This window comes from Semicossyphus pulcher, unplaced genomic scaffold (assembly GCF_022749685.1).
Source record: "Semicossyphus pulcher isolate SPU_LCO1_2020_fin unplaced genomic scaffold, fSemPul1.0.p SCAF_10, whole genome shotgun sequence".
Taxonomy (NCBI): domain Eukaryota; kingdom Metazoa; phylum Chordata; class Actinopteri; order Labriformes; family Labridae; genus Semicossyphus; species Semicossyphus pulcher.
Genome location: NW_027211604.1, coordinates 26,921,853 through 26,932,637, shown reverse-complemented (window position 1 = coordinate 26,932,637; position 10,785 = coordinate 26,921,853).

Here is a 10,785-nt window from a genome sequence, read left to right as displayed (position 1 = left end):
AACCTGCATGGAGATCAACCTGAGTTTGATCATTTGTTTACTTTCTTTTTATGGTTGTCTATGGTTGATCTACTGTTCAGCGTCCTATTGAATCAAATTTTTTTAAATGTAATAATAAGAAATAATATCAAACATTAATAGCAATAATATCATCCATCCATTACCACTTATCCTGTTCAGGGTTGCAGGGGGCTGAAGCCCAGCTGTCATTGGGCGAGGGGCGGGGGTTACACCCTGGACTGATCACCAGTCAATCACAGGGCTGACACACAGAGACAGACAACCTTTCACGCTCACACTCACACCTACATGCAATTCAGAGTAACCAATGCACCTAACAAGCATGTCTTTGGACTGTGGGAGGAAGCCGGAGTACCGGGAGGGAACCCACGCATGCACAAGGAGAACATGCAGACTCCACACAGAAAGGCCCACTTTATCCAAACTGGGATTCAAACCAGGAACCTTCTAGCTGTGAGGCGACAGCGCTAACCACTGCACCACCGTGCAGCACTACAATAATATCTCTATCATCTAAAAATAGAATTCTTAACCTGTTTTGTTCTCGGTCTGCTAACACCCAAATATCATCACAGGCTTTATGAAATAAAGTTTGTTTTATTACAAAAAACTCTTGTCTCGTCTGTTCTTACTAATTAAGTGCTTGTTTCGTCTTAACAGTATTTATTACGGTGTGAACAGCATCTGTAGTCAGAGTAGAAGCGAGTCTATGCCCACCTGATGTACACATGTTCAGTGTCAATGTTACAAATAATGCTCTCTTTATACCAAAGATGAATGCAAAAACACATGCATCTGAAACCAAACAATTTTTATTGAATTCGTTTAGTTCTGGAGAGAGGTTGCATTAGTTGCACTGGTGTCAGTCATGCCCTGCAGACCTCACAGTGTGGGCAGCTGTGTGTTGGTTCTATTATGTAACGGTGCAGCGGCTGCCATCTGTTCAGGCCTGCAGGTAAGTCCCGCTCTCTGCACCTCCTGCCAGCTAATGAGTCTGCCAGCGGGTTCTGGAGAGTCACTTACCTGCTTCATGTGCCAAAGTAAACGGACTCAAGAGTGAAAGTCCTGCTGTTACAATCCTACTGATAAGAAAAGATGTCTGATCAGAGTAATATATAAATAAAATATTAATTCAGCAGAAAAATAGACTGATATTAGATGTATACTGATTGATCAATGCATAAGTTACATTGTATTGTTTTACCTGAAGGTGATACAGGAGCTTCTTTTACTTTATATACAGTTTATAGTTAGGTGGTTTGGTCCAAGGGCAAACACGCTACAACCGTCCAAAAGATGTCCTTTAGTAGGAATGGGCAGTAAAGTCAGAAACAACGCCAATTCAAACACACATACATACATTAAAATGAATACAACAGCAGAAACATGCTGCTGAAGATCGAGATAAAATGCATTAACAGTAAAGGTGCTGCAAGCACAGGAAGGACGCAAAGTCAAAAACACACAAACCTGAAAAACAAGCAAGAAGAACGCTGCAAATCGAGTCAACACATCAGAAGAGCTGCAGGAAGCAGGGCTCTTTTTACAGCATGTTTCCATTGTTGTATTTATTTTGGATTTTTGTGTTTTGAGTCTGACTTTTTCAGCATATTTCTCCAAATGTACTCTTCTCGGCTCTTGAGACGTGTTTGCCTTTGTCAGCCACCATAGTTAAAGGATTAAGAGCTGAATCTAAGGGGTTACAGATGAGGGAAAAACGTGTTGAATTTGTACATTTAAAGCACAAATTAATCATGTAACCCCTCTGGTAAAAAGCCTGAAACATGACAAGAGACCTTAAGTAGGTACTGCTTTTTATCAGTAGGTCAAAAAGGTCAGGAACAACTGGCTTAATCCTCCATATTGAACTAATCATATTGATTGTTTTCTGTTGAATATAACTCCTGAAAGTAATTAGGAACTTTAAACAAGTTAAACATAGCCAAAAATGGAAATACCCAGATAAAGTACAAGTACCTTTAAAGTGTAATTAAATACTTAACTTGAGTACAAGTGCTTTTCCCCCCCACTGGTTACGATCAGTTCAGCTTTAAAACTCTGCCTGAAGTAAAGCCTCAGGTCTAAATGTAGCATCTACGTCATGCAAAAATAAAAAAAATCCAGTTCTGATTTTACATCTGCACGTGTAAAGCAGACACCTCACCACAGCACAGGAAAACTTTACATAAAGCGAAAAGGAACGCTTTAATCACAAAGCACGCCCTCGAGGCTAATCCAGTGTGTTTGATGGTAGTAACGTCATGACCCACCAGGACTTTTTCAGTCACATGCAGCAGCAATGCATGACCTCATCACCTTATCAGATTAAATATTATAGACCGTCTATACTGGAAAACATTTTTTTGAACTTCGTATCTGATGCAATTTATCCCCAAAAAAAGTAGAACTGCAGCAGATATCTGGTGTGACCAGGCCCAAGAGTTAAGACATGTAGTCCAGGACATGAGGCTGCTAAACGTCTAACAGTGATGAGGCAGTATAACATCTCTTTCATCTTTCATTTGGTTCATTTTAGTTTCAATGGTTTTAGCATATATTATTCTCATAGTCTAATTTGACTATTGACGTGAGAAGCTCAAGTTAAGTTCAGTTGATTTTCTGCTGCAATTTTCTCATTACTCCAATATTCTGTTTGCTGCTGGTAGTATCTCAGGTCAGATCCACACAGGGCAAACAGTAGAAACCAACTTTTCAGTGATCTCAAATGTGCCCAAACTTTTTCCACTTTAAATTGTAAGTTAAAAAATATGTTGTTCTCCTGCACCTTTGATTGTTTAGCTATTTCTCTAATGCCTTGTTCACACAGCCCGCCTGAGCAGTGCGTCTCAGTCGTGTAACTTTGTGATTTTCATGTTAGCATGTATGCTAACAGGTTAGCGCCTTCACACTGCTCTCTCGCTGCTGTAGTGCAGAAAATCTAGAAGGGTCGGCTATTTTTTTGTCGCACATGGTTCTTGGCCAAAAATAGATTGCGAATCTGGTCAGTAGGACGAGTTGGTCCTGTTCCTCAGCTGCTCGCCTGAGGCATGCTGCTGCCTCGACTCTGCAGGGTGGTCAAGTGAGCAGTGGCATCTTCTGGGTTGTCAAGAGGGCGCCCTCCTTCCTCAGTGTTTTACTGATAGGCCCACGTCCCCTCCAGAGGGTTCAACAGTAAATCCTGGTGTCCCGGGCTCACCCTCTAGATCAGTGTTAGTCATTGCCCGGCTCACAAATCCTCAATTGGTGGCTCACATGGCAGCTGTGAACAGCTGTGCTTTCATTACACTAAATGGCAGTATTGCCAAAACCTGCTCAGACCTACTCTACACTGCAGTGTTGCCAGTTTTGGCGGCCTTCTGCAACCCCACAAGGGCAACAGCAATGTAGGACACATTAATAAATAGGGGGCTGGTATGGTCACTCTGATGTTGCTAAAAGGTGGAAATTGTCACCAATCTGGCAACACGGCACACTTGTGGAGTGACGTCTGTCTGGCTAGCTAGGTATGTTACACAGACAATTAAAATGGAAAAATTTCTTATCAAACAAAGTCACAAACCAGATGGACAGAAACAAAGTGTTACAACCAAAAATCAATACGAAGACAGCAGAGAGGGGACGAGCCGGCAGACAGCAGATTCCCTGAGTAAAAAGAGAAAGGTAAAAACAACAACATACTTCAAATATAGCATGAAGAAAGTCAAGGAAATGCAGACCTGCTTCATCCCAGGATTAAGGCGAGCCTGATTTTAATTAGGATTGTACTGGCTGCATTACATAGACTGTAAGTTAAGTGGGAAGACAAATAAGTAGGCAGATATGTGTAATAGTTGGAGATTACTTTTCTTATGTTGTAGTCGAGGTGGCTCTCCTGGACTTTGTCTTGTCAGTGAAGATCACTGCTCTAGATGCTATCTGCTCACCTGAGAGCCCAGGTGGGTTCATTTCTCTATATCCAGAGCCACTAACTGCCCTGCCTCGATATGTGGTTACTAAGATTAACATAACAGCAGGAATAATACTCCTCCCACTACAGTTTCAATGACTAGTAGAATATTTCAACTCAAAACGTCCTGTGTTCTTTTCTGATTTAAGTCTAAACTTAACATGAAGGAGATCTATGATGAAAGGAGATCAAACATGTGATGATTTACTGCCATTAACGCAGGCAAACTGTAGTGTGTATAGACAGAGCTGCAGCTGGTGTGATCCAACAAAGTGTAATGCACTTTTGTTACCTTTGTTGTATTCTGTTTCTTTCTATCTCATTTCTAACTAAGAATTTGACCCTTTCTATCCCTCGAGCCATTATCTATCCCGCTTATCCTGTTCAGGGTCACGGTTTTTACTTAAATCTAAAATGATTTTATTTGTGTCTCAAAGTGTGTTTGAAATGTGTTGTATAAATAAAGCTGCCTCGCCTCACATTGCCTTTTATGTAATGCCATCGCTCAATTACTTTAATCTGTGTACACCTGTTTTCTAAGGTTCCTTATATAAGACATGCTGTGTAAAGCTTACTGTATCTGTGGAGCAGATACCAAATCATCTCCAGATACGACTTTATCATGCCAGCTTCCACTCTGCATTTGTTTTTCTCACAGTCTTAGTGAGCAGCAGTCTCTTGGTATGAACACAAAATGTAATCACTTTAAACTCATGCAAGATCTGAAGCCACTGCTGTCATCTATGTTTGCACTGCCTTGACTGTGTTTGTGTGTTGTTTTCTTCAATACGTCCAGATAAGATATGGCCCGGAGGATTCAGTGAACACCTTGATTATGTTGCACTTTGACCTCTGTCTTCAAAAATAAGTCAGTAATGTTGTTACCCTGACCTCACGCACACCCTCCCGAGGAGCTGAGGCCAAACAAACATCACCTGTGAGCAGCTTCGTGCACACAGAACAGAACACCTTGTGATTGAATCTAAAACATTGATTCATTTACTTTTATCAAGCTTTCGAATGTATCCAGGAAACCTCAAGATGGGAGACTGATAGTTTTGTTAGGATTACAATAACAGGTTGTCAGTGTGTAAGAAAAGTAACTAACACTATCTCTTTCTGTCTCTCCCTCTATACTACTGTCCAGGCAGATGTCTGTTCAACATGAGTCTGGTTCTGCTCGAGGTTTCTGCCTGTGAAAAGGAAGGTTTTCTTGCTCGTGATGGATTAAAGTTGGATCTCACGAAATAATATAACAAAGAGTACGTTTCGGTCTAGACCTGCTCTCTATGTAAAGTGTCCTGATAGAACTTTTGTTGGGATTTTGAGCTGTGTAAATAAAGACTGATTGATTGACTGAATTGATTGATAATACCGACAAAATGTGTGGAGTTCAAGAATTAAATGATTTTTTTTAACTAATGTTGTTTTTATGCACTGTGCAAATATTTAAACAATAGTTACTTTACTGCAGTCTTGGATCCCATCAGCTATAGTCTGAGACGATAAAACCTCTGGAGACAGCGGTGAACACATCGGGCATGTAGCCAGAGGTTAGCGACGAACGACTTCTAGTCAACACTTCCTTTTCCGTGTGCTGCGTTGTTTACAGAAAAAAACGATTTTTAGATTTTAATTAACGGCTCTTAAGTTTGTTGAAATTTCAACATCATGATGCAGATTAGTAAAACGTCAACATGAAGCTTTGTCAGGTCTGTCCCCAAGAGGAGAATAAAACTACTTTTAAAATGCTTGTTTGTTGAACGGAGGTCGGATCGATCTGATGCATTCGAGGAAGTCGGGAAATCTGAACGCTGAACAGCTTTTGTGACATAGCGTCAAGTGAATTAATCTCAAATTGAATTTTAGATCTAGAACAGATTGTTAGCTGTTAGCATGCAGATGTCTGTTTATAGAGATTAATAAGAAGGTAAATCGTCCGATTACCGACAATGGGATTACGTTCCGCCTGCTTTTGCTCTCCACACGGACAGTTTTTCCTGCATACGTTGCAGCCTGCTGATACGTGATTGGTGAATATTACTCAGACTACAAGCCTAGTACAAAAGGAAACCAGAACACTTGCCGTCCCTAAAATCCTACAGATTCTACATTTCTATGTAGAATCTGTAAATAGAGATTCCCTTTGATGTAATGTATTTCTTTTAATCTCTTATTGTTATTTTTCAATGTAATGTCTGTCAAGCTTATTAGGTCATGTTTTTGTTTCTTTAGCTATGTGCCCCCTTCTGCTGCTCTGCTGCTGTCCGTCATTTCAACTGCCGTTGTGACGTTCCAGCGCATTGCATTGTGGGATACAGTAAACGAGGCAGACTGGTCTGATGCATATTGGAGTTTTTTTCCAGATCAGTACGACATCCGGGTATTTTTGGCATATTGCACATTTTGCTTTTGTTTGCATACTGCAGACTACATTTTGGCCAAATCAGTACGTACTGCTAGTACAGTATGCAATTTCGAACACAGCTTCTGTCTTTCAGATCCCTGCATCTCCTACCTCAAGTGTCAACCAGGCCCTAATTAGCACCACCTGTGTTGGTACCCCTTGATTATCTGTGCATAGTGTGTCTTCCCTCTCGTTGCCAGTTTGTTGTGTGTTCTTCAGTGTCAGCTCCTCCCAGCCTTGTTTCCCTTGTGATCGTGAGTTTGTTTAGTGTATCGACTTAAGCCGGTTTCTTGCCTCTGCCTCTGCCTGCTCCTTTGGATTTGTTTGTTACTTACCTGGCAGGGGAGACACCATGATCAAGAAGGTGGTTCACCCAGGGCGAGGCTCAGCCATTACACATCATTTCTGGTTCCCAAATTTCCCCCTGGAGATCAGTAAAAGATTACCTTATCTTTTTTGGATTGACTGACTGTGTACCGACCCTTGGACTGATTATTAAATACTCCCCGCTTTGTATCTAACCGCTCTGTGTTGAGTCGTGCATTTGAGTCCTTGCCAGTCTTAATCTTTCCGACAAATAAAGCAATGTAAGTGGATTCAAATTAATATTTTTATTTATTAATATTAATATTTCATAAAGGGGCTGTTGCCTCACAGCTAGAAGGTTCGGAATCCCGGTTTGGCGGAAGTGGGCCTTTCTGTGTGGAGTGCCTGTTCTCCCCGTGCATGCGTGGGTCCCCTCCAGGTACTCCGGCTTCCTTCCACAGTCCAAAGACATGCTCGTTAGGTTCAGTTGTTACTCTACAATTTGCTCATAGGTGTGAATGTGAGCGTGAAAGGTTGCCTGTGTTTGTGTGTCAGCCCTGTGATTGACAGGCGATCAGTCCAGGGTGTAACCCTGCCTCTCGCCCAATGACAGCTGAGATAGGCTCCAGCCCCCCGCGACCCTGAACAGGTGGTATAGATAATGGATGCTTACAGGTAAACTGGGTGAAGATAAAATCATCATTCTTCTGCCTACTTTTCATCCTTAATTTGGCATTTTCACAATAATTTGTCTCTTTTGCTTCACAGTAACTTTTTCTTCTAGTCAGCATTTTCATCACTCCAACCCCCCCACCACACACACACACACACACACACACACACACACACACAATCACATCTGGTCCAGACAGTGATGAAAGAATCAGGCATTGCCTAACCTGTTAATTCATTTGGTAATATCAGAGCGCTGCCATGTCATATAAAAGTCTCTGCCAAAGTTCACAGACGGTCTTATCATTTAGAGAGCGAGCCAAAACTGGACATTCAACTTGTAATGTGGAATTTAAACCTTATAAAACAATAAATGAGACACGTATTCTTGTTTATTGAGTGTCTGATTGACTTATCGCCAAAGCTGATATTATGTCATGTACAGGAGATTAATTCATATCAAGTCTGATAGGAATGAACGACTTTGTCAGCAATTAAAACACATTTATATTATTACATGATCTAAATATTAGTATCTAGTACATGTATTTTCTCTATGCAGAGGGCTGAAACCTACGAACAATCAGGGTGACCAGTTCAAGTTCATAGAGTTCACATACTGCAACCACACCTGCATATCTATGGGTCCTGTGTGTGCATGTCTGTATCAGGCTCTGAGTGTGTTACAGAGTGAATAAAGGGGAGTAATAATCTTCTTCATCCTGATATTTTCTCAGTTACGTGGGACATGATGAGATTAGCTTAGCAAGCAGGTGGGCTATCCCGATTCAGTCCAAACGTGATAAATCTGCTTACCTGCACCTCTAGAACTCACTAATACTCACTAAATCTTTTTTATCTGTCAAAGAGTAATAAATAAAACAATCCTTGTTTTTTCTTGACCTAATCGACAGTTTCTCCTTCTTTCACTCTTAATGCTAAGTTCAGCTAACAGCCTCCCTGCTCTACCTTCATATTTGATCAACTATGAGGGTGGTGTCAATAGAATCTACATGTAGACACATTAAAGTTGAGGTGAAATGAAAAATGTAATTTTAATCCTTTTAGATCACATCCCCGGTAATATTGTGCGTCTATTTGACAATATAGGCCAAAAAAAATACAGAAAATCAATTTCTTCGTATTCTTAAATCAAAATCAGATCATTATTTCTTCCGGTAAAACTAAATTTGACGCGTGCTTACGTAAGTTAGCACCAAACAATTTCAACAAATCAATCTGCAACATTTAGCCGCAGAGCACCAAAAATGCTCGGTCAGTTAGCTAGCTACTGCGCTGTGGAGAATGTCTGTCTACGCCCACTTCTCAACGATCAAATCAAATCCCTCCAATGATATGTCCTGCCTGCACGTCCTGTTTCACTCGGAAATACATCACGATACGGAAGCTAGATACTCTCGAAATGCCGTTTCAGCTCGACTTTAATGAAAAATCACCTTTATAAGAAGTTACAAGTTCTGTATTCAAAACCCCTCCCTTATCCAATCCAAGATCCAATCCAAATGTATTCAATAAGCTCAAACATGGAGACAAACATGAGACAAAGTTCATCAGCACAACACAATAAAGTGACACATTCAGCTCTTACGAGTGATATATTTTAATACATGACATCATAGATCGTTAATACTGCTGCATCACATAACCAGCATATGACTGTTGTACCTGTTCAATGTGGAGATAGTTTGAACAACTTACCATATCTCTGTGGTTCCCAAACTAGGGTTTGGTACCCCACCAAAGAGTCACCAGATAAACTTAAGGGGTCATTAGATTCTTTGGATTTTCACTTCTTGTTGAAGTTGTATCTGTAGTCATCCATCTTTTCTTTGTTTGTTCAGCCATAGTAGATTACTGTTTACTCACAACACTTGCAGAGACCAGAAAAGCAGCCGCTTAGCTCCGCCTACCCTCTCTGGCAGACCAACCACTGCTGGCTGATGGAAAACGCGTCAGTAACTGGGCGCCGCCTGTTACAGACACCCAGTCTGTAATACTGCAAATGCAAAGGCTTTCATCAGTGGGCCATAGATTCAATCACCATTGTGTTACCTCATTTCTTTTTTCATTTTTTTGTGAAATACTGGATCATTTGACCTTCTTTGGCCTTATTTAAATAAATCATAAGGAAGATTAGAGGGGAAATGTGCCTTTGATTGAACTGCCTATAACCCATAGATGTGTGGAACGTAGCATGTGCATTGTGTAATTCAAATTGATGTGAAGCCCTGTCTGAAATGTTTTAACGTAACATCTAACCTAAATAACCAAGTTGAGCTGTGAAATAAAGGAAGAGCAGCAAAAAGTATAATTTCTCCTCCTAGATGTAGGAAGTAGCAGAAATGAAAGGTACAGGTAGCTCAAAAGTATGCTTAAGAAGTAATAGTGACTTTGTATGACTGAAATGTGAAACTTTTCCTTTTATGTCTTAAGGACAAGTTTCAGAAACAAAAGAAATACAATTCGGTTAAACTGTGAAAATAGGTTTTTTATTGTCCATGTTAAAAACATTTGGAAAGATACAGAATGTTGAACTTATTGGTGTTTTATAACAATGACTCCAAATGATGCTGCAATCCAAACTTAACCTATGACTCCGTTTGAGAAAGTGTCAACTCTTGCACAAAAACCAAAGCCTCAGACGGATGCTACAACAGGGAGGAAAACTTGTGTCACAAGTGCTCCCTGTGAACAGTTAGTGTAACACGAACACGATGCAACAGGATATGCGGACAGTAATGTTCGTTAGCTAACGGTATTGTAAGCTAGGATTTAGTTGAATGCTAATCTGTATTAGGCAGGGACGGGAATTTCAAGCGTGGCAAGTTTTCAGGTGTCCGTTTGTCCTACGCTTGTAGTATGATATTGATCAATCACGTATGCAGCAAGTTCAGCTAACAATCCGTTCTAGATATAAAATTCAACTTGAGATAAATTGCCTGATGCTGTGTCACAGAATCTGTTCAGTGTTCACATTTCCCGACTTCCTCGAATGCATCAGAAATGATCGATCTGACTTCTGTTCAACAAACAAGCATTTTAAAGTCGAGCTGAAACGGCATTTCGAGAGTACCTAGCTTCCTTATCGTGACGTATTTCCGAGTGAAACAGGACGTGCAGGTGGGACATATCATTAGAGGATTTGATTTGATCGTTGAGAAGTGGGCGTAGACAGACGTTCTCCACAGCGCAGTAGCTAGCTAACTGACTGAGCGTTCTTGGTGCTCTGCGGCTAAATGTTGCAGATTGATTGGTTGAAATTGTTTGGTGCTAACTTACATAAGCACGCATGAAATTAAGTTTTACCGGAAGAAAAAATTATCTGATTTTAATTTAAGAATACGAAGAAATTGATATTCTGTATTTTTTTTGCCTATATTGTCAAACAGATGCACAATATTACCGGGATGTG